The following is a 24,864-nucleotide window of genomic DNA, read 5'->3' as shown; positions in this document are numbered from 1 at the left end:
GGATCACTATTTATTTAAATAGCAAAAATTTATTTAAAAAAATTAAAATAAAAAACTGTTCCCAATATATTCCAAAACTTTTATGCCAAAATTCAGATTCCTTGTTTTCTGATGAGTAATTAAAAAACAAAAATTTGGAAACTTTCATACGGTCAGAAGTTATGCTACTTTTTTCCTGATGTTCCGCATACACGACCACGTGGGAGCGCCTCATTTGCGCTTCTTACAGCACAATATCGTTATATGCGAATATGGCATGTGAATTCGTGAATAGTACATATCGCACACGATATTCAAAAGTGACACAATTCAAAATTTGGCAATTTAAACTTTATCGATTTTGAAATTATGCGCCAAAAATGTTAAGAACAAATTTTTACTTTTATGTAGAATATTTGCTGAATCAAAAAAACAAGTTGCAGAAACTGTTATGAAAACCGAAGCTAATAAAAAATAAAAATTTGTTCTTAACCTGCACTAATCATATGTATGTATATATTTATTTATACAACGAAACTCACTTATTTGCATATCGTACACGATCTTCAAAGGTGACATAACTCAAAACACGTTTGTCAGAAAATGCGAAAAACTATTTCTTAGCCCATGCTAATCATTTGGGCAAGGGAGACTTTACCTAAGGTTTTTTCAAAAAGTTATAAAAAACTTGCTCCAGCTTGTGCTGAAAGATAAATAAAAGCTATGTGTAAATTTTTGGCGCATAATTTCAAAATGGATAATGTTTAAATTGCCAAACTTTGAATTGATATGTACTATTCACGAATTCACATGCCACATTCGCATATAATGGTATAATGCTGTAAGAAGCGCGCAATTAGGCGCTGCCACGTGGTAGTGTATGCGGAACATTAGGAGAAAAAGTAGCATAACTTCTGACCGTATGAAAGTTTCGAATTTTTTTTTTTAATTATTCATCAGAAAACAAGGAATCTGAATTTTGGTATTAAAGTTCTGGAATATATTGGGAACACTTTTTTATTTTAATTTTTTTTTAATTGTTGCTATTTAAAAAAATAGTGATCCATTTTTTGGTTCGAAAGCTTGATTACTATTTATTACTCATACCAAATTTCAGCCGGATTCATCAAGTAGATCGCTAGAAAACAATCTTTTTCTGAGTTGATACTTAAAAATTGTTTAAACAATAATTCATAAAAAAATTAAAATTTTCCAAAAAAAATATAGAATTCTCATATATGTATATCATAAATTCTACAAAAAGATTAAAAAAAAACATAAATATCTCGACCAGTGTTAATCAAGTGGCCCATTTCAGGAATTTTGACTCATAAGTGATAAGTGCTCTTTTTGTATGAAACTTTGCTAATGAAACTGCAAAGCATTTAACAACAAATTAGTTAAAGACTATTACTAATAAAATGAAAAGAGTGATAAATAATGTAAATATATACGTTTCTTAACATCCCCGCCAAGTTTTATGGGAAAATTCATGACACTAAGTTTTGCTAAAACAACCGAAAGGTGATGTAATGGAAAGTGAACCCAGTCCTTTTTCCTCTTCTACCCCTAGCGGTTTCCGAGTTTAATACTTTCAGAGCTGGAGCATCAGTGTCCATTCGACCGGGATGGCCAAGCCAGCGGAGCCACTGTATTTTAATTCGCTGCCTATATCCATGTTGTAAAGCTCATAAAGCCCATCGTTCCGGTACTCGCCGTCGCCAACGCCAGAGGCCCGTAAATATTCCGCAAAATCATTCTATCTAATACTCAATGAGTAATTCTCCATGCTTCTGCGAACTAAAAAAGTGGTATCAATTCATGGGTGGCAAACATCCGGTGTAGTTTGCACACAGGTTCTCATAAAATTACAATCGCCGTTTGGAGTCGGAGTAAAACTGTAGATACCTTCGCGTTGTAGGGAAACATCAAAGCACGACACAAATCGGAGGAGAAGCTCACCCAAACTTGAACATACATCCCTGTTATGAATTCATACATACACAATAAACGCTTGCATTCTGTTGTGCCGTATTACGAATTAGGTACAATCCGAGGGCAAAACTTCGGCTCGGACCACTATCTTGTTGCAGCCAAAATACGCACCCGCCTCTCTTCAACAAACCGACATACGCAAGCACTGGAGCCACATTTCCCGCTCATTAAGTACCGCCGCCGAAGAAATAGTCGAATTTCAGCGAGCCCGAAAGAATTACTGGTACGATGAGGAGTGTCCCGAAATATGATGAGAGAGAGGCCGAAATACGTGAGTGCTGTCGAGGACATGGACCTCAGCGATTGTCATGGACGAAGCGCGGCAGCTCTGGCACCTCCCTATTATTGTAACTCTTCTAGTACTAAACTCAAAATAACTATTGTGAATCTTGAATACTTTGAATAGGTTGTCTAGTAGGCATGTAATAGCCTGCCTCTCACTTCTTTTTTTGACTTGCTACCAGCCAGACTGCCGCTTCGCTAAATATTCCATTTTTGAAATTCCACTAATTTGTAATCGCTAAACAAAAACCGTAATTAAAGAAAACTTGTATGAATTTAAAGGAAGCAGTTGCGTTTTTCTTTACTCATTGTCCAACTCACTCCAGTAATCATGGATTCGTGATCATGGCGCCCGAGCAAAAATTTTAAAAATTCAGAAAATATCACAATTGGTAACCCTCCCTCTTAATAAAGTACAAACTTATGTACATATATATTTACATACACACAAAGCACATAAGGAAGCTCTCACAAAAAATCTTCAAAAGCGAAGCGGTAAACTTCTTGGCATTAGCTGGCAAACAAAAAGTTACGGTCAGCGGTCGCGTGCGGATGTGCTACTCATTTCGGTGCGGTGTATGTAAAATAAATCCAACTAAAAAACAATTAAAAGTGAAGACTATTAAAAACAATTATAAGTGAATAAAAACAAAAAAAAAACTCGAATTAAAACAAAAAGTTAATTTAAAGTGCGAAGTGAAATATAAACTATTAAACTAATAGACAAAAGGTCTAAGCAAAACAAAAAATAATAAAATTTTCACGGCGCTAACAGAATACCTCCGCCCCCCTTAGCAAAAAATAAAAAAATAAAATTTTCACGGCGCTAGCAGAATACCTTCGCCTCCCCTTAGCAAAAAAAAATATAATTTTCACGGCGCTAGCAGAATACCTGCGCCCCCCCTTAACAAAAAAAAATATATATATATTTTCACAGCAGGCGGAGCAGCCGCACGAAGCAGCAAACTCCCGGACGGTACAGTCTCAAAGGTGGTAAAAAAAAATAAAATAAGGATGCCAAAGTAAGTGCCAATTATATCAATATTATATACAAACATAAGTACATATGTATATTATCACATTAGCGGTTTTCTCATGTTATTACTAACTCGTTGAAAAGTACTCATTCACTTTGGTACGGTACAAGAGAACCTCTATTCCGAGTTTACCGTTTAACGTTATTTTCCATCCACGGGTTTATAGAATCCGCTAAGGTGTACTTATACATATACATATGTGCAAATAAGTCAATAAAAATTCACATACATCCCCTATACTACCTTGCGGGGCAAACAAACTCCCAAAGCATTTAAGTCCCGATTTCTCGCTGGGCAACTGGCACAGTTCCGCTGCTGCACATTTTACATGTACCCATAATCGCTCTCCTTTAGCTGCCCTGTGGTTAGTCTATAAATCATATATATATATACATACACGCACATCAACTACCCCTCGAAGAAAAATAAATAAAAATAATAATAAACATTCGCGCAATTTATATGTACAGTTTGCATGGAATTAGATGTATATACATACGTACACTAGAAAACTAGGGATATCTCTGCATCATCTGTGATAAACTTTATCAAAATATACATAAAGGCATAAGTCAAACAAAATACATAAAAATCACCCTATTATTTAGGAAAATTCGCATTAAGAAAAAAATTAAATTATAATATAAAATAAATAAAAAATAATCAGAGCCACCCTAGCCACCAAATTCCCATATATATATGCTCCAGCATATATACATCTCGCACTCATATAGCTAGCAACTTTATCTCTCAACAATTTTTTAACGAGCGAACAACGCCGTTACTTCATACGTATATACTCCGGACTGTCGTCAGATGCGCTGAAGCGGTACGGTGGGAAAAATAACATAAAATCCACCACACATAACTTGCATGAGATCCCTTCAAGCAAAAAAAATATATTTACCTACATTCCAAAACCGAACTAACGCGAAATATAAATCTAGAGATATCCCATACATACTATTTATCATACATACATATACAAGTATACGTACATAAATACTGGTTGGCGCCACTACTCTCTATCCGTTGCGGTAAACACGCATCCGTACACACGGATATACAAAATATTTAAGCCAACGGTTCGGCAAAGTGTATATGTACATACATATAAATATCTACAGTCGCAATTAGCGCTGCTCTAGCGGAATTGAAAATCAAGTGTACTTTGCTTCTCTCAAAACAAAGGCAAATATACAGACATACATACTGTGACTGTACTCAAGCAGCACAGTGGGACAAGCGCACAAATAACTCGCTTATAATACGGTGTGTCAAAACTCACCAATAATTAAAATTCCCTTAAAAATTTATTATTGAAGTAAATTTAAAAGTTAAAGCCCTCAAATTCTAAAGCAATGACAGAAGATAAGCAGGAAAAACTCGTAGCCGTATTAAGACTCGATCCAAATCTGAGGCAGACGAAGAGGAATTAGTGAATACTTACAAGAAATTCCTCTTTGAAACCTCAAGATTAGACAAATACTGCGAAAAATGGTGGAACATTTGCGAGGCGGACCATTCCGAAGCCGGATTAAAAACATATCTGGAGCAGCTGGATAGGTACATGGCTTTGGTGGACACGGCGCACGAGAACCTCCAGATGAGCACTGCAGAAGAAAAGACGCGGAAATCATGCGAATCGAAGTATGATGCATCCAATGACGCCGGATTGAGCACACGTTTGAGGGTAAACGAACTTCTCAGCAAGATCCAGTCGAAAACAACCAACAACCTCCCACCCTCGATGTTTATGCCCCATAACCAAACCAAACCCGGTAACTATCTCAAGGTACCCGCATGTGACACTGATATCTTCTACGGAGGATATGAGGAATGGCCGTCCTTTAGGGGCATGTTCACAGCGGTGTACATCAAGCATCCTAAACTCTTCCAAGCCCAAAAGCTTTATCACCTGAGACAAAAAACAAGGGGTAAAGCTGGCTTAATTATAAAAAATTACGGGTTAAATGACAACAATTTCGAACTCGCGTGGGATGCTCTGAAATCTAGGTACGAAAACCGTAGGATAGTGGTTGATAACCAAATAAAGACCCTGTTCAATATTCAGCCCGTACATAATGAAAACGGGGAAAAAATCCAAAGTATACAGACAACCATAAACAATTGTCTCTCCACTCTTAAAGCGAACGGTGTGACCACAGAAAACTGGGACCCGATGCTGATTTATCTCTGTTCGTCGAAACTCCCAGACGAAACTATAGCGTTGTGGGAGCAATCTCTAAATTCGCGAAAAGAACTCCCTCTCTGGTCAGAAATGGACCAATTCCTCACAACGCGATATGAAGTTGTGGAGCGTCTCAGTACCTATAGGCCAGGGAAACCAAAAAATTACCCCAACTTCACCCAGCGAACCTCAACCCCAGGAAACCAGATGCACAGCTTCAAAAATAAAACTCACTCCTTCGTGCAAACTGTGCAACTCTAATCACTCCATGATGAATTGCATAAAATTCAAAGAACTTTCGACTTCTGATCGAAATAAATATATAAAAGAAAATAATTACTGCAAGAACTGTCTAGCATATTCTCACTTAGAAAATGAGTGTACAAGCAATTTCACATGCGTGTATTGTCAAAGGCGACACCACTCCCTGCTCCATTACTCGACGAATACCCAAACGTCGGGGGCTCAAAAACCCACTAAGGTAGTCAAGACACCCCAAGTCATCAATCAAACCCGCCTCTCTAGCGCAAATCAGACTACCAAACCTCAAATCAAGCCAAATGCAAACCACAATAGCAAGGAACAAATTCTCTCACATTTCGCGAGTAACAAAGAAAAAACCTTACTACCCAATTTTACATAATGGTGAAATAGTTCAAATCCGCGCCCTTATAGATCAAGGATCTCAAAAGACGTTCGTATCCTCCCGCATACAAAAGCTACTTGGTCTTACAACTAGAAACACACATTATGAAATTCTAGGAATGGGCGGTCGAATAGTCCAAAATTCGAACAAAGTATGTTCAATTACCCCTTGGCTCGTCAGATTTGCAAATCAAAATACCTGCAACTGCGATAATATTGCCTCAACTGACTCATTTCCTGCCCTCAAGAATACCCATCGTTGCCCCTAGCAGACCCCAATTGCTTCGCTCCTGCCAGAATCGATATGGTAATAGGTAGCGACCTTATTCCACAAATTCTACTTCCAGGACTTAAACCTAATGTTGGTGGAAGCCTGATTGCCCAAAACTCCATATTTGGGTGGATACTAAGCGGCCCACTAACAGAACGAATTTCAACATTCTCCACTCAAATAGTTGAGAACCCCGGCGACTCATTAAACGATCTCCTCAGGAGATTTTGGGAGCAGGAGGAGGTTCCAGCGGAATCAATTCCAACGGACGACGACGCCTTCTGCGAGGAGCTATATCAACGGACCACTTTTCGAAGAGGAGACGGACGATACGTAGTGAAGCTGCCATTCAAACCCTCGTTTCCCGAAACAATAGCGTTAGGACACTCAAGACCAGCAGCTCAACAACAATACCTAAGCGTCGAACGAAGCATAGAAAAAAGAGCCGAACTACAACCATATTCGAAAGTTCTGGGAGAATACATTACTCTGAACCATATGGAACCTTGCTCTTCGCATGAGATAGTACGTGACGGCAAGTACTTCTCGTTCTACTTACGCCATCATGCGGTCTTAAAACCCGATAGCAAAACTACTAAGGTCCGAGTAGTATTTAACGCTTCAAAGCTCTCCCACTCCGGCATCTCTCTCAATGACGTTCTCCACACAGGTCCCGTTCTACAAAATGATTTAATGCTCGTAATTCTCAAATCGCGTCTCTACAGATATGTATTTAACGGCGACATCGAATAGATGTACCGCCAAATATATGCGTATGACGAAGACCAGGACTTTCAGCGAATTCTATTTCGCAGATCTCAACAGGGTCCAATAGAGGACTTTAAATTAAAAACGGTGACGTTCGGCGTGAACTGTGCGCCATATTTGGCCATAAGAACCCTCCAAAAGCTAGCCAAAGACTCTCAAGAGGGGTACCCCAGGAGCTCAGAGATATTAACCAAGGAGACATATGTCGACGACATCCTATCTAGAATCAACCCGCGAGTCTTTACAACAGGTCTCCGATACCCTTAAACCAGCGGGGTTTCCTCTCAAAAAGATTACCGCGAATCACAAAACTATCTTAAAAAACGTTCCTCAGTCTGATCTCCTTGAAACCCAATTTCTGCAGTTCCAGGACACTAGTTCTACAAAAACCCTTCGAATAAAGTGGAACGCATTCACAGACACCTTCTCATACTCCGTAGACCCGCTTCCGAACACAATCACGGCCACGAAACGACAGATCCTCTCGTCTGTCGCGAAACTTTTCGACCCGGCAGGGTGGCTAACGCCCATAATGATTGTAGCCAAAATGCTCCTCCAACAACTCTGGACGGAGAGAACAGACTGGGACGAAAACGTTAAGCCTGGAGCATTTTGAAAATGGAACGCTTTCCGGGAAAATCTCTGCGCAATTAAGGAGATATCTGTACCCCGATGGGTACAATCTTCCCCAGATAAGGCAATTCAAATACACGGTATCTCAGACGCCTCCGAGAAGGCGTACTGCGCCTGCGTATATCTAAGAGTTCAGCACGGAGACACATCTATTTCCTCCCAGCTACTTGCGGCAAAGAGCAAGGTAGCCCCTCTGCAAACTGTGAGTCTCCCCCGTTTAGAGCTGTGTGCGGCAGTTCTTCTCTCCAAAGTAGTGATACAAATTCGATCGCAACTGGATTTGCAAGCTCATGAACTTACTTTGTGGACCGACTCCTCCATCGTGCTCGCTTGGCTGGAAAAACCACCATGGACCTGGAAAACCTACGTGGCCAACAGAACATCCCAAATCCTCAAAGATGTCAACAACGCTACGTGGCGCCACGTCTCCACCACCGAAAATCCAGCCGACTTAGGAACAAGAGGATCCCGACCGCAAGATTTGGTAGAGTGCTCGCTTTGGTGGAAAGGCCCGGAGTGGCTAACAAAGCCTCCTGCGTGTTGGCCACAAGTAACGCCGAAGAGCTCTACTCCCCCTGAAAAGAGGCAAATGGAAACGTTTCACGTGACAGAAGGCGACGACCTCATCGATCGCTTCTCTTCCTTCTCCAGAGCCCTCAAACTAGTTGCGTACATGTATCGTTTTATTAAAGGAACACAGAAATCATCAGTTCCCCCCACTACTTCCTTATCCCATGAAGAAATAAATCAGGCCAAATTACGACTCATAAAAACCACTCAATATAAATATTACGGACAAACTATTGTAGACTTGGAGACAGCCAAGCCAGTCAGTAAAAAATGTTCTTTGTTTTCTCTGAACCCCTTTCTCGATAAACATGGCCTTATGCGCGTGAATGGTCGTCTATCCTACACTGCTCTGACGTATAACGAACGTCATCCAATCATAGTTCCAGATAAATCCAGATACTGTACTCTTTTCCTAGATTTTCTTCACTACACTCTACAACATGCTGAAAAACAGCTGATGACACGCATGGTTCAGCAGGAATATTATATCCCACGACTCAAGCTAAAGGTGAAGACTTGCATTTTTCACTGCAAGGTATGCACGGTACTCAAGCAGAAGATGCACTCCCAAATGATGGCTGCCTTACCACCAGAACGGTCGACATACTCGCTCCCATTTCACACTACTGGTGTCGACTTTGCCGGCCCATTTATGGTTAAAACGTCAACCCTACGACGAGCGTCATACTCCAAAGCCTATGTGTGTGTTTGTGTGTTTCTCCACCAAAGCCATTCATCTGGAGCTTTGTTCCGACTTGACCACTGAAGAATTCAAGGCGGCGTTTGCCCGATTCGCCGGTCGTCGAGGGATCCCCAAGAAAATCATGCCAGACAATGGCAAGACGTTCATAGGAGCACATAGATCTATTCAGAGGGAATTCTCCACTTTTGTCCACGAAGTCTCAAAGGAAGTCGCTGAAAAGTATAGCTACCATGGCCTTTCATGGCAGTTTATTCCCCCATACGCTCCTCACATGGTAGGATTGTGGGAAGCTGCGGTTAAGAGCTTCAAGACCCATCTGCTAAAGGTCGCTGGAAATCATCATTTCACTCTTGAGGAGTTCACCACTCTCCTTGTGCGCATTGAAGCGGTGCTTAACTCCAGGCCGTTATCATCCATGTCACAGGATCCTAGCGACTTACTTGCACTGACTCCAGGCCACTTCCTTCGCGGCGCCCCAATCCTTTCAGTCCCTGAACCTAACCACGAGAATCTCTCTCTTATTAACAAATGGCAAAAACTCAAAGTACTCCATCACCAATTCAGCACACGATGGAAAAACGAGTATCTTAAGGAGCTGCACAAGAGGCATAAATGGAAGGGGCAAGAGCCGAACATGAGAGAAGGAGATCTAGTTGTCATTAAAGACGACCTCCTACCCCCCAATGAGTGGCGCCTCGGACGCGTCACAAAATTACACCCCGCTCCTGATCAGAATATTCGCGTCGTGGACATCCGCACCCAAGCCGGAATTGTCACGCGAAGCATAACGAAGCTCTGTTTACTACCACCTGCTTAGCCCAATCGCCCTATCTGTAGCTTACAAACTCATAACCACTACATGTCATAACATACTCATCCCCGCTTTACACTTGTCCGCATTAATTTTCTTCACAACTAACAACGTACTTCGATGTATCTTTACAGATCCAGAGAGGAGTTATCCAAGTGTCGGCTCTGTTGTCGCAACCACTCGTTGTAGATCTGCAAAGCCTTCCTCGCCATGACGCCGGGCGAACGATTGGAATCAGCACGGGTGCATCACTACTGTGTGAACTTCCTGGCCACCTCCCATGCCACTGGGTCGTTCGACTCCCGACGCAGTTGTCGTCGATGTGGTCGAGCACATCACACACTGCTCCACCGCACCTTCTCGCCTCCACCAAGCCGCAAAATTTAAATCAAGGAGAGGCATCCGAAGGGCCGCTTCTAGCCTCCAAGCCCGAATTGAGCGCGCGAGGAAGATGAAAAAATTGATCTCCAAGACATTGGCAACGTTGGAGGAGCTTCAGGAGTTGTTGCTGCTCACCACTCCGCAGGCCCGCCGGCATGTCGAGGACATGGACCTCAGCGAGGCTTCAGTTTAAATTTGTTTTGTTTGTAAATATTGTCATGGACGAAGCGCGGCAGCTCTGGCACCTCCCTATTATTGTAACTCTTCTAGTACTAAACTCAAAATAACTATTGTGAATCTTGAATACTCTGAATAGGTTGCCTAGTAGGCACGTAATAGGCTGCCTCTCACTTCTTTTTTTGACTTGCTACCAGCCAGACTGCCGCTTCGCTAAATATTCCATTTTTGAAATTCCACTAATTTGTAATCGCTAAACAAAAACCGTAATTAAAGAAAACTTGTATGAATTTAAAGAAAGCAGTTACGTTTTTCTTTACTCATTGTCCAACTCACTCCAGTAATCACGGATTCGTGATCAAGTGCGAAGAGCTTGAAACACTGGCCGACAGGAATAACGTCCGAAAATTTTATCAGAGAGTAGGCGACTTAGTGAAGGTTTCAACACCAGGGCGAACTCCTGTAAGAAAAACCATGGCGACCTAGTGACTGATGTCCAGAACGTAGTTAAATTATAGAGGGAACACTTTTCCACCCTACTGAATGGTAGCAGCACTGAAAGTAGTGGGGAAAACGAAAGCGAGCCCCTAGTCGATGACGATGGAGTCGACATCCCACCCCCGAATATGACGAGGTACGAATAGCGACTACGTGGCTGAAAAACAGCAAAGCGGCTCGAGCTGACAGCCTGCCAGCCGAGCTATTCAAGTACGGCGGCGAAGAGCTGCCAAGGTGCATGCATCAACTCTTATGCAGAATATGGTCAGATAAACGTATGCCCGACGACTGGAATTTAAGTGTGCTCTGCCCAATCCACAAAAAAGGCGCCAACTATGGCGGGATCAGCCTTCTAAGCATAGATTTTAAGGTCTTATCGAGTGTATTGTGTGAAAGACTGAAGCCCACCGTCAACTAGTGATGTGCGGAATTGTCGGTACCCAATACTTTACAAAAATTTCGGTATCCAATACTTCCTATTCGGCAGCCGAAACCGATTCACTGCATTAAACCTAAGGCACTTCGCACATTAAGCGCCGAATCATAGTAGTGTAATCGAACACATGTATTTCAATGAAGCTCTGTACATTACGATTCATAATCATGTTTTCGCCTAATCATAAAAGCTTCATAAATCGAAGCGCCCAACAGTGTAAGGCGCTTGCCGTTTTGAAATCGTCATCTGTTTACTGTTTTGTGTTGGAAATAAAATTTATTCGTCATTTTGGGAGGAAGTAAATAAAAATTAATGATTTCGAGCTGAAATTCGTTCAAATGGTATTGAACCATAGGTGTTTATGCAATATTTCACTGCAAAAATATTTGCGGAAGTGTGTAATTGAGAAAGAACGGGCAGAGAGTGTATAATGTGTGGTATGTTTTTATTAGCTGGTGACTAATGTATGGCGCGCAAGTGTGCAGAAGTCGAGTCGTCATGCATTCGTTTGGGTATGACGAAACGATTACACTACTATAATTAGGCGCGTAATGTGCGGAGTGCCTAAGTCACAATATGCATTTGAAGTTTGGAAAAAAATTATTTCACCTAAAAAACACAAAAGTTAAAAATAAGACGATGCTTTTCTTAAAAGATGAAAAACCTTTGACACATTATTAGACCTTTTAATGCGTTATACCTATGCTAGTTCTCTCTTCAAAGAAGACTTATTAAGATTTGCGTTGTGGCGAATGTGTACTCTCGAAATTCTGGTTGGGTAAAATTTTAGAGTAAGGGAACGTGATATTTAGGTGAACCTCCGTAAGATTTTTTATGGAAATCCCCATTCCAGTTCTTATTGCATCACTGTCATAAAACCTATTCGGAAAATTTATATACATACATTTATTATTTTATTCACGATTATAGGCTGCATCTATTAGCCCCGTATGCGAGGCTCCCCTGAACTGGTTTTATTCCATATTTTTGGCTGTTGTGCGCTCCTAATAGAAATTTCAACCTATCGGTACCGAGTATCGAAAGTATCGGATACTTTTCAAATCGCTACCGAGTATTGATCATAGGGAATTCGCACGAGGCGATTTTACAGGCAACAAAAGTTGAATACGTAGTTGAATGAGAAGTTGAAAGTGAAAAAGTTGCCATCCCTATTCAGACGAGGCGATTTTGGATTCAACACGAATCGTTATTTACATTATTGAAAATCAATTTAAATCGCAAAATTTTATCAATTGGCGTAAATTTGGGAAGCCAAGCGTTGGTAGAAGTGCTTTTAGCGAAGCTGAAAGATAAAATAAGAGTAAAAAAGTAAAAAAAAAAAAAAAGTATGTATACAGAACAGTGTTGGCATTTTTGGTACAATTGTACTTGTTTGATACAATTTCATTTACAATATACTTTCCTACTACGCAGTACTTTTTAGTAAAATTTTGTAATGAATACTAAAAATATATAGCTCTGAAAATTCACAGTTCGCCTGTTCGTATTTACCTTTGTAAGTTTTGAAAAATGGCTTGAACGAACCAGTATAACATAGCCTAGCCAAATTTTTAAAGAAACTTTTCGATATTAAGTTTTATTAAAACAAAATGTCAAAGTCAGCTTCATATAGAAACAAAGTCTTCGTTAGTTATAAGAAGAGATTTTCTTAAATATAATACCTTTACGGCACTCACATATTGACAAGGTTTTACTATTTATTTTATTCTTCTTTAATTTTAATTATCTGTTTATAAACTATAATGTATTCTTTAAGAAAAACTGTATAAACCCAAGATTAAATCTTTGCGAAACATCCAAAAACCAACATACTGTCGTAAAAATTTCGAGCTTTATTAATATTCTTTAGTTTTTAGCCCATTCAATTTTAGTATAATAAAGTGCAAGTTTAAAGTAGCTGGGACTTACCGTTGAACTTGGCAATTTTGTTTTGTCGACGATGTCAGCCATTTTCTTCCATACGAAAGGTGTTCGGACGATTTTTTTATATGGAGTAACTTAGCAACACCTTCATCAAAGAAATCTTAAAAAGTTAGTTATATTAAAATTTAATGGGCTAAAAAACCACAAACTCAAAATAAATCTAGGAAATCGAATTAAATAGATCGAAATTTTTACGAAAGTGTGTTGGTTTTTTTAATGTTGCACAAAGTTTGAACCTTGGATTTGTACGGCTTTTCTTAAAATATAAAGCGTATTTGTACAAAAAATAATTAAAATTGAATAATATTAAGATAAATGGTCAAATCTTCTCGTAAAGTTTTGATAAGCACTTGAAATTCTATTAAAATGTCAAATTTTAGTACTGAATCCAAAGAAAATGTCTCTTTTATCCATTAATAATAACTTAAATATGCTTTTTGTTAAGATGTATACCTGAAAATGGTGCATACATATTTGCGTTAAATGCAATACATGTGCACGTGGAATCAATTTGTAAAAGTGTAAAATACGTAAACGTATGTACATAAACAATAAAACTCTCTCATGAATACCATAAAATCATTGGTCTTGAAGGGAATGTACTAAGAAAATATATGAGCGAATTAAAAAGTGTATACAATTTATAGCCGAAAAGTACATTTTTTGTATAGATTTCGTACTGAAGGAACAATTTCATAACCCAACACTGATACAGAATGTAAACAAACACAGGGTTGCAAGGAAAAAAAGTTGAACGAGCTCAAAGTTGGCTTGCGACCAACTTTGTTGAAAGCGATTAGTTGAAAGGCCGTTCGGACGAGGCGATTTTTGCTTTCAACTAAAAGTTGCCTGAAAAATCGCCTCGTGCGAATGCCCTATCAATACCTAAAAGTAGCGACTCAGCACAGCACTACCGTCAGCGAACTGATTGGACCTTATCAGTGTGGCTTTAAACCTGGCAAATCCGCCATAGATCAGGTATTCACAATACGCCAAATCTTGGAAAATACCCGAGAGAATAGGATCGACACGCGCCATCTATTTGTCGATTTCAAAGCCGCTTACGACAGCACGAAAAGAAGTTGTCTTTATGCCGCGATGTCTGAATTTAGTATCCCGGCGAAACTAATACGGCTGTGTAAAACGACGTTGAGCAATATCGTCAGCTTTGTCAGAATTGGGAAGGACCTCTTCGAGCCGTTTGATACCAAACGAGGTTTAAGACAAGGTGACTACTTTTCGTGTGATTTCTTTAATCTAATGTTGGAGAAGATAATAAGAGCCACAGAACTGAACCACTCAGGCACGTATGTCGACCTCATCGATACTGTCGGAGAAAGTAAGGGCTACGTCTTTTCTGCCTAGACGACTTCGTTTATTTGGGAACCATCATTAACACCAATAATAATGTCAGCTTTTAAATCCAACGGAGAATCACTCTTGCCAACAAGTGCTACTTTGGAGTGAGTAGGCAATTGAGAAGTAAAGTCCTCTCTCGTCGTACAGAGATCACACTCTATAAGCCACTTATCATGCCTGTGCTGGTGTATGACGCGGATGCAAGGACAATGAAACGGCTCTTGGAGTTTTCGAGGGAAAGATTCTGCGAAAGATTTACCTTTACGCGTTGGCGATGGCGAATATCGCAGACGATTTATCGATGAGCTGTATGAGCTTCACAACGTTATACCCCCTATTATGAATTCGTACGATGCACGATAAATGCTTACATTCTGTTATTCTATATTAGGAATTGATTGTGTCGTATGAAATCCGGTAGGTAGCGTAGCTGATTTGTGCTGGTTCGCAATAAAAAGTGAACAAAAACCAGAGAACGTATATTTATAGAGAAGGTCCAAGAACTGTGAATGCCACATTTTTCGAGCCAACTAAACTGGCGAAGCGAATTTTAGGACGACAAATATTTGGAATACTTAACAGCGAATGCAAAATACAAAGCAGAAAAGAAGAATGTTAACAGAGCTAAATCTCACGAGAGCATTTGGAATGTTAATTAAATATGAATATTGATGATTTTTGTTATATTTTGGGAAAATTTTCAAATAGAAAACCCAAGTAAAAGAAATTAAATTTTTTTTCAATGATTTGTACAAGTAACATGAAATTAAATCGAAAATAGTATAAACATTTTCCGACTTTTGTGATATTTTATTAATAATTGCAGATAGAAAAGTCCCATGAGTGTTTGTGTTTTTTGTGAAAATATTGTTTGATAAAAAAATCCCTTTTTTCGGTGATTTCTACAAATACCGTGAAAATAAATCGAAAATGTTATATAGCATTTTTTCGATTTTTGTAATATTTTGTTATATTTTCAATTATAAAACTTTATTAGTATTAGAGTTTTTAGGAGAAAAAATAATTTCTTCTCGGTGATTTGTACGCACAACGTTAAAGTAAATCGAAAATATTATATAACATTTTCCAATTTTTGTGTTATTTTCAATTAAAAAACTATTGGTATTGGACTAAAAAAAAACCTGTGAAAATAATTGTTTTCCTTTTTTTGTAGAGATCTCACAAAACTAAGTCGGAAGTCTATATGAATTTTTTCCGTATTTTCTATATTTATGGAAATAATTCAGTTTTTAATTGTTTTCGACTTGGAAACTTTTTTTAAAAATACTAAAAATCTGAAAACGTCCGATTTTCCCAGCAATTAGTAAAAATCTCGCTAATCTAAGCCGAAACTATTTAAGAAATTTTTCAAAATTTTCAATATTTAGGGAAATAATGCAGTTTTCAAATCTTTTCTAGTGCAAGAAGTTACCATTGGATGGGTGGCAGCTTCGCTACTCATGTACATATTTGTCCCCCACATTGTCATTTACATATCTAATTAATTAATAAACCTAAATTTATAAAGCACATATTTGTAAACTGCATTTCATTGATATTACCTATTTCTGATACCAAATTTTTCATGCATCTAAAAAGACAAACAAATGAAAATGTAAGTATGTATGCATTTATAAATGTACATAAGTACATACATATATACGATTGTTCTGCTTTCGTCTTCCCCGCGCCGCTTCCATCTACACAAATTATTCAATTTCTGCGAATCGCCACCAGATTGGCACGTGCGCGAAACCATTAACCCTACGTTTGCGAAATATTTAGATTTTCGCATAACTTTGCATTGAATATGGCAATACTTGTACATTTTGTATGGAGAATAATATTAATTAATTTAAAATTCTGCATGTAACCATGTTCTCGACGATACATGTAACTTTCATCAAGATTAACCATAAAAATTGTGCTTCATTAACAGTTGGAACCAGCTGAAACCAAAAAAACCATGTCCGCTAAAATGGGTTAAACACTAACTGGAATTGGCATTTTTTACACGCATACATGCATACTTTCATATACACATGCACAATGGAGTACCACTAGCTTGGACATTGCATTGCTTGTACTTTGATGTGTTTGAATCTTTTATGGTACTGAAGATTTGCTTACGGTTGAAAAATATTAAAAATCGTCCGTGCATATATGTAAATATATTTTTATAAACGCTTTGAAGTATAGAAAATTGTAATATTAAAAAATAAATAAAATAATTTTTTTGTATATATATAAATTTTGTTCAACGCACATTGACCCACCTGTACAAAAATTGTGGCGCGTCATGGACAACAATTTTTCAATTTCGGACCTAAAAATATGAAAACGAGCTAAGTTGCCACGTTACATCTGTGGACTTCCGATAAAACCACATATTTTTGTGGTTTTAGAAGTTTTGGTTTTATTAAAAAAAATCAATGTATTTTCCAGCAGAAAACGTACACTTTTATTTAATGTTTATTAAAATTACATCTCAAAAACTAGTTAATGATTGAAATATTGATATGGAACATAGAAATAGAGTGTTTTGCCAAAAATTACCAAACTAACTAACTAAATAACTTATTTTACTGGATATAGAGAAATAGTTGCCACTTTTCACTTGGCTGGCCGAGATTTCTTCATTTTAAGATTTTAGAATTTTTGTGTCGGATTGAAAAAGTTGCGCTTGAGGGTGATGAATTTGCGGGTAGATGTGCTGCGATTATTTTTATGAATGAATTTACTTGGCCTTGAGAAATGCGCGCATGCGTTTATGAAAGAAATAGTTATTGTTGTATTTGAGTATGCGTGTAATTATGTGCATATGTATGTATGCTGCCGTGAGTTGTACATATGTACATTTGTATGTATGTGCGTAGCATTTTGGCAGTAATATGCACATTTGTACATACATATATATATATATATATATAGGTATGCATGTAAAAACGTTATCAATTAATGGAGTACATATATATGTACATACATATGCATGGGGAAATGCATTTTCATTTGACTCCAAAACTATTGGGGCATATTCGTATATGAAATAAAGTCTACTCTAAGTTTAAGTTTGTCAGTCCCAAATAAGAAGTTAGTTGCATATTTTTTTTCACAGATGCCTAGTTCACTGAAAGTGATATGAAAAAGCTGTAACTAACTTTAGTGTCGGCTTTATTTTAACTATGCATATGCCCCATTATTTACATATAATACGAGTATAGCAGTGAAAAATGATAATGCACAGTTTTTCTCAATATAAATAACTTTTCGACAAAAACAACTTTGAAGTAAACACGTGCGTGCAATCAATGCATTTGTACGTTTTTTTTTTTGAAGTGGATTTGTGAGAAAACTAAGGCAGCTAGAAAACTGCAGTTTGTTGCATTGAAAATATCGTGTCTATAAACTACCATTAGAATCGTTAAATATATAAAAACCGATTTGCTTCGCTTTTAATGCCGACACCAAACAGTGCGCATTTGCATTTTTTGGTCAATGTGTCCATCTTTTAAGTGAATTTGGGGAAAAACTAAGGCAGCTAGAAAACTGCGGTTTGTTGCGTTGAAAATAGCGTAGCATCTACCATATGAATCGGTAAAAAAGTAAAAGTCGATTTTTTCAACCCAAATGCCGACGGCAAATCACCAACGAATTTGCCAAATGCATACTACATGTTTGCATAACTTTCACATTTTAGATTCACAAAATTGTATCTCTCGCATACATATACATGTACACAATATGTACATATTACATATTTCGACCTATGCATGCATTTATTTTAAATAATTAACCAATTTAAAGAACAATAAAAGCGATGTGAAAACGTAAAAAGCCATCAGCATTTCATTTCTAACAAGAAAAATATGCATTTGCTTTGATGAGACAATTTCTGTTATATTTATTTTGCCTCTGGCTGGGCTCTGTTAAAATTCGATTGTCTCTGGCTGGCCGCTCTTAAAATGCGCTTCGCCAGTTTTGTTGGTATTTGACAGTTTCCACGCTGATTCGTTCTTGGTCCTTCTCTATAAATATACGACGACGATATATATATATATATCCACGACGAAACGTCCGATAACGGATTGAGGCTGATCGACTTCGCCGGGGCCCGAAATATGGTAATATGTAGTACTAGATTCCAGCATAAGAAGATCCACTAAGCTACATGGCTGTCTCTAGATCGAAAAACGAGAAACCAAATCGAACATGTTGTGATAGACGGAGGGCATGCTTCCAGTGTTTTAGACATACGTACACTCCCAGTGCCAACCATAGACTCGGACCACTATCTTGTTGCAGTCAAGATATGCACCCGCCTATGTGCAGCAGCAAATGTGCGCCCAACAATGCAAGGTAAGCTTAACGTCGAAAAGCTGCAATCGCAACAGACGGTCGCCACTCGGCTCTCACACCTGCTCTCTGAGAGCACTCTCCAACAAACCGACATACGCGGGCAGTGGAGCCACATTTCCCGCTCATTAAGTACCGCCTCCGAAGAAATAGTTGGCTTTCAGCGAGGCCGAAAGAACAACTGGTACGATGAGGAGTGTCAAGAAGGTGCAGAGAAAAAGGATGCCGCCTCCAGGGCCACACAGCGATCGGGCGCAACACGAGCCACGTGGGACCGTTACAAGGAACTTAAGAAGGAAGCGAGGCGTATTTGCCGCTTCAAAAAGAGAGGCGGAAATACGTGAGTGCGAAGAGCTTGAAATGCTGGCCGACAGGAAAAATGCCCGAAAATTTTACCAGAGTTAGCCGACTTATGAAGGTTTCAAGACCAAGGCGAACTCCTGTAAGAACAACCATGGCGACCTAGAGACTGATGTCCAGAACGTACTTAAGCTATGGAGGCAACACTTTTCCATTTTATTGAATGGCAGCAGCACTGAAAGTAGTGGAGAAGACGAACCCGAGCCTCCAGTCGATGACGATAGAATCGATGTCCCAGCGCCTGACTATGACTAGGTACGAATAGCGATTACGCGGCTGAAAAACAACAAAGCTGTTGGAGCTGACGGCCTGCCAGCCGAGCTATTCAAGTACGGTGGCGAGGAGCTAATAAGGTGCAAGCATGAACTCTTATGCAGAATATGGTCAGATGAACGCATGCACGACGACTGGAATCAGCCTTCAAAGCATAGGTTACGAGGTCCTATCGAGTGCATTGTGTGAAAGACTGAAGCCCACCGTCAACGGAATGATTGGACCTTATCAGTGTGGCTTTAGGCCTGGCAAATCCACCATAGATCAGGTATTCACAAGAAACCAAATCTTGGAAAAGACCCACGAGAATAGGATCGACAAGCACCATCTATTTGTCGATTTCAAAGCCGCTTACGACAGCACGAAAAGAAGTTGTCTTTATGCCGCGATGTCTGAATTTGGTATCCCCACGAAACTAATACGGCTGTGTAAAACGACGTTGAGCAATACCATCAGCTCTTTCAGAATTGGGAAAGACCTCTCCGTTTGATACCAAACGAGGTTTCAGACAAGGTGTGATTTTATTTAATCTAATGTTGGAGAAGATAATAAGAGCCGCAGAACTGAACTACTCAGGCACAATAATTTACAAAAGCGTACAATTGCTGGCGTAGGCCGTCGACATCGATATTATCGGTAAAAACAAGGGCTACGTCAGTTCTGCCTTGATTAGATAGAGAAGCAAAACGAATGGGTCTGGTGGTGACAAAACGAAGTATCTCCTGTCATCACACAAAGAGTCTGAGCTCACACGTGTCTGGTGACAGTTACAAGAGTGAAAAAGTAGACGACTTCGTTTATTTGTGCACCAGCATTAACACAAATAACAAGTTCTACTTTGGACTGAGTAGGCAATTGAGAAGTAAAGTCCTCGCTCGTCGTACAAAGATCACACTCTATAAGTCACTCATCATGCCTGTGCTGTTGTATGAAGGATCTCGCCTTCCCGATGGCTACCTGAACTTCACCGCAAGTGAAAGCAAGAGGCGGACCTGTTGACAGGTTGCCCAGCCTTCTGGTCACTCTACGGTGGCTCTGTCCGCCGTAGTATGCAGCGGGATTTGTCGGTTAAAACGCTCGCGCTTCGCTCCGGATACGATGCGCGATCGCCGAAAGAGAGAGAGAGAGAACTCTTGATTGACCAAAGCTTACTCACACCAGAGGTGAAGTTGCAAGTCTTCAAATGCTCTTCTCACTTCTTGCGCTTATGTACGTTCAAAAGCTGCCGAATCTCCGTATTAGATCCCTGTTGCGGGATTTGTGCGATCGCCCTGACGAAGGTTGTCACGTTCATCGGCTAGAACCAGTGATCGGACTTCTACCACATTGTGGTAGATCTGCCACTCAAGGTGAATCTGAAATCTACCACATATTCGCGTTTTTGAGTAGTTTTATTTTTGCTTGACATAATTTTCGTAGTTTTAAGAGCAAAAATGGTCCAACACTAAACACTATATGGTAACAAGAAAGATATAATACAAGATTCCGCATTCCGGGCGACGATAAAAATTTCTCAAGTAAAAGTAAACAAAGCCGAATAAAATAAACTGTAAAATAGTAAATTTTCTCAGTAATAAATTTTTCGACAAGAAACGTGGTTTTATTGTGTTAAATTGCAAAATATATGATTTATAAAAAGAATTAATAGAGCAAATGTTAAAAAACGGCGATTTTTGTGAAAGTGGTAGCAAATTTAAGTGCATCTAAGGTTTCTGAGGCGTTAATTACTTTTAATTGAGAATTGTCAAAATCGGCCAATCCTAATTAGCTGTTGTTATGTGATAAAAAGAAAGGCTGGCAGCACTCCGCAAGGTTGCAGAAATCTTTTAAAATATGTTCGAAAGATATCTTAATATGAAGTGAACCTGCTTTACACTGTCAAGGAAAAAAATTTACAAAACTCAACGCAATTTTTAGCAACTTCAATCTTGTACTTTGTTATACTAAAATTACAGAATTTCTTCAATTTTTGTACAAAGTTTGATCCAAAACCTGAGATCTACCACATTTTTTTGAAATCTACCACATTTTTTTCCTGATTCTACCGCACATAATTTTTTTAAAGTCTGATCACTGGCTAGAACAGCCGCTTCAGCAGGAATGTTCGGGCCGGGGTCTGTAGTACAACCGGCTGGGACGAAGCTATCTGCAGCAGCTGTGACAACCCTGCGGAACTTACGCCACCTACGTGAACATCGGTTGTTGTGGGAGGGAAGAAAGTGCTTTCAGTAACTTCCGCGAAGCCGTTCCAATCAGCTTAAGTAAAGTAGTAGTAGTAGTAGAAGTAAAGTCCGCAGGTTTATCAATGGAGATGACTATGGGCAGATGGCCGGATGTAAAGGTCAGCATATGTCGCCACGTTATGCTGTTTATCAGACCAACGCTTACAATTGTTGTATGGCAAGCTGCATCACCTGCTGGTGGGTGCGTCGTTGTTCATTGTGCAGAATGTCGAATCGTCTGTCTGGTCAGCCAAGTGTGTATTTCCCTACGATCATTTGACATGCTTTAATGCCAAAGATCGTGGTGCGCGTTAAAATCGCCAACTACCATACGGTTTTCACCTCTGAGGAGCGCACCTATTTCAGGGTATTATCCTGCCGAGCAGCTGGTTACAGTCGGGCGGGAATTTGAAATGGGGGAATGAAAAAATGATAGTGCTATGCGTCGTTTATACCGAGAAACAGAAAAAATCCTTTATTGGAAGAAAGAAGCTGCGTGAATTGCAACGGCACCATACCGAGATACGCGAGCAGTGGAGCCACATTTCTCGCTCATTAATTACCGCCTCCGAAGAAATAGTCGGCTTTCAGCGAGCCCGAAAGACCAACTGGTACGATGAGGATTGTCAAGAAGCTGCAGAGAAAAAAGATGCCGCCTACAGGGCCACGCAGCGATCGGAAGCAACGCGAGCCAAGTGGGACCGTTATAGGGAACTGAAGAAAGAAGCCCTTAAAAGTGGAATGTAAAAATAATGTTTACTAATACCAAATGTATGAAGGTCTATACTTTTAAGAAAATAACTGAATTTACGTGTTACCTCAACTGTTTTTATTTATAAGAAATAAATTGTACTGTTTATTTACATACGTTTAAGCAAAAAAGGGATATTGGAATATTTTGTTACATTTTTATATTAAAAATAAAGTGAAAACTTACATATGTGTCTTTACATTACTTAACAAGCCAGGTATAGTTCTCATAGTTCCTTTCTGGAAGATTCGGTTGGCATTCCCTCTTTATTGACTCTTTAATATTCCTCGTCCAAAATATCAGGAGTATAATCCTCGAATTGGTAGTAAATGTACATATTATGCACAGTGTTGCCGTTTTAGACCTTTGGTGGCTAGATTTAGCTACCACATACTTTTTTTGGCCACCTAAATTTAAAATTGCCCCTAGCCCTTTTTTAGCCCTTTGGAGAATTTACTTATACTTGGCATGAGTTTTATATGCTTGATTTGATCTACTGTTTTTCATTTATGTAAGAGATGAATTTTTAAACTAAGAAGGACTGATATATATGGATTGTATGTTCCTTACGTTTTTATACATACATACTGTAGAAGTGTTAAGGCTGTTAACTTATCTATTAACGATTTAACTATAGTTTAAAATAGATAAGTGTACGGCCCTTAATATGCTAAAGCTGAGATCCCACGATTGCCGCAAATGGACCAATCTGGAACTATTTTTATTGTGCTGTATTGGAGCACAATAAAAAAATTGTCCCAATCAAATTCTGTACAGTCACACGGTTGCCTCTTTTTATACAATTCTGATTGCCGCAAGTTGGCGAAAAGCAATATAGTGACAAACATTGCCCCAAACGTATCACACGATTGTTCGAGCATGCGGCAATTGTGACCATAAGGTGTTGCGCTGACTTCTAAATTCTGTTTTTTTCTCTGTTGTGTAAAAATGGCGTATTCTTAATAAAAAAAAAATAAAACAATTGTATCTGCTTTGTATATTGCGGGCTCATTTTGTGCAAATATTTTTGCTGTTTGAAAGCAAAGAAGCAAAAAGTTGTGTCCAATGAAAACTCACGCATTCATTTAGAAGTTTGAGTGTATAGTTTTTTATTTTTCGACGATAACTGCAACGTGCTATGTGGAGTTCAAGTTGCAACAGTTTTCGTTTTAATTTTGTTACGTAGAGGTTTTTTACTCATTACAAGTAAATTGGTACAAAATAGTTATGTTTGTTTAAATGAAAGCTGCGAATTTACATAATTTATGTTTTGAATGAAATTTTATAATTATGTGTACAGCTCGCAAGAAAAGATAGCACCTTAACATTTTGATCAGTCTTGACTTTTTTCTTCTGTTTGTTTAATGTTAATTTTTTGCCATATCTCACTGTCTAGTAAAAACCACTTAAGTCCAGTTTCCAAACTTTATATAAAAATTATAAACATTTCTTAAACTTTTGATAACAATTCAATGGTTTTTTAGCAACTTCAAACTTCCCCCTTATACTAAATTTTAATGAGCTATAAAACTAAATAACATTTTTTTTTCTAGAAATCCAAATTAAAAACCGCGGGATTGTGTTCAAAAGTTTAAGAAATGTCTATAATTTTTGTATAAAGCTTGCAATTTGGATTTATGCAGTTTTTGTGAGACAATGAGCTATACTTTTATACAAAAATAATGAAGATTAACAAATAGAAGAAAAATAGTCAAGACTGGTCGAAATGTTGAAGTTCTACCGTTTTGTCGTGGTCTGTATTGAACTTTTAAGTTTTTTTTTAAGTAAATTTATACTGTCATGGCAGTTCGCCAATTGGTGACATAAAACATCTTTCGTATTCTTCTCGTATGAGTTTTGCTTGTGGTGGTATATATCGCAGCAAAGATTCCGTCATCGGACTTCAAGAAAAATTATAATTTGAATACAAATTAAATTAAAAGTTATTTTGCATCCGAAAACAAGGATATTCATTTCAGTGATTTTTCGACACATAAGGAAGCAAAAAAGTAAATTACACTATGCGACAGTCAAAATCGGGATGGGATGAAACCAACGGGAAATGTTATATCGGTCAAAAACAAGTTATACGTGTCCCGGCGTTTCGCTGGGTCACGTCTAGGAATCGAGATATATATATAACTATCATATAGGCGAAATTGTCACCTTTGGTGGTCTTTTTTTTGACATAACTCGAGAACCACTAGTCCGATTTTGCTCAAACA

At 38.7% G+C, this 24,864-nt stretch overlaps 1 protein-coding gene and 1 long non-coding RNA gene across 2 annotated transcripts in view; both read left to right on the top strand.

Moving 5' to 3' along the window:
• Nucleotides 1-24,864, top strand: part of LOC118734209 (protein MCM10 homolog) — a 41,354-nt gene that overhangs the window by 8,373 nt on the left and 8,117 nt on the right. The window lies entirely within an intron of this gene.
• Nucleotides 2,191-10,743, top strand: LOC118734211. The gene is made up of 2 exons (XR_004992355.1): nucleotides 2,191-3,278; nucleotides 10,020-10,743. It is a non-coding gene; the product is annotated as an uncharacterized LOC118734211 (long non-coding RNA).

The sequence above is a fragment of the Rhagoletis pomonella genome, unplaced genomic scaffold (assembly GCF_013731165.1).
Source record: "Rhagoletis pomonella isolate Grant_MI unplaced genomic scaffold, Rhpom_1.0 Rhpom_scaffold_00002, whole genome shotgun sequence".
Classification (NCBI taxonomy): Eukaryota; Metazoa; Arthropoda; class Insecta; order Diptera; family Tephritidae; genus Rhagoletis; species Rhagoletis pomonella.
The sequence above is the reverse complement of the archived record's forward strand: the minus strand, read 5'-3'. Positions and strand labels throughout refer to the sequence as shown.